The sequence below is a fragment of the Penaeus monodon genome, chromosome 20, assembly GCF_015228065.2.
Source record: "Penaeus monodon isolate SGIC_2016 chromosome 20, NSTDA_Pmon_1, whole genome shotgun sequence".
Lineage (NCBI taxonomy): Eukaryota > Metazoa > Arthropoda > Malacostraca > Decapoda > Penaeidae > Penaeus > Penaeus monodon.
Genome location: NC_051405.1, coordinates 37,488,844 through 37,489,225, shown reverse-complemented (window position 1 = coordinate 37,489,225; position 382 = coordinate 37,488,844). Strand labels below are relative to the sequence as shown.

The window sequence follows — 382 nt, the reverse complement described above, 5'->3', positions numbered from 1 at the left end:
CGCCTCGGCAACTCAGACTCGAAAGGCGAATTCCGTAATTGTCAATTTCACGACTCGACTCACTTCTATAAAGCTTAGTGTTGACGAGAAATCAAGGAAAATATTCATGCGAGATTTAGACGTATAACTAAGAATAAATGCAGAGACTAAAGGGAGTGAAGATAAACATCAGAACAAAAATAAAGGATGGAACAATAAAGAAAACGAAAGGATGGAACGATAAAGAAAAATAAAGAAAACGAAGATAATGTAAAGAATAGTGGCATTAACGGAAGAGAGAGTAAAGGTAATCGAAAGTAAATTTGACTGTTGCAAACTTCGTATTAAATGAAGTGTATTTTTTCAATTACAGAAAATCGATTGAATGTCGATGATTCTCGAG

At 34.3% G+C, this 382-nt stretch overlaps 1 protein-coding gene across 1 annotated transcript in view; it reads right to left on the bottom strand.

The window, feature by feature from the left end:
* LOC119585794 (substance-K receptor-like) overlaps positions 1-382 on the bottom strand; it is a gene marked incomplete at its 5' end in the record, with an annotated part of 9,934 nt that overhangs the window by 3,068 nt on the left and 6,484 nt on the right.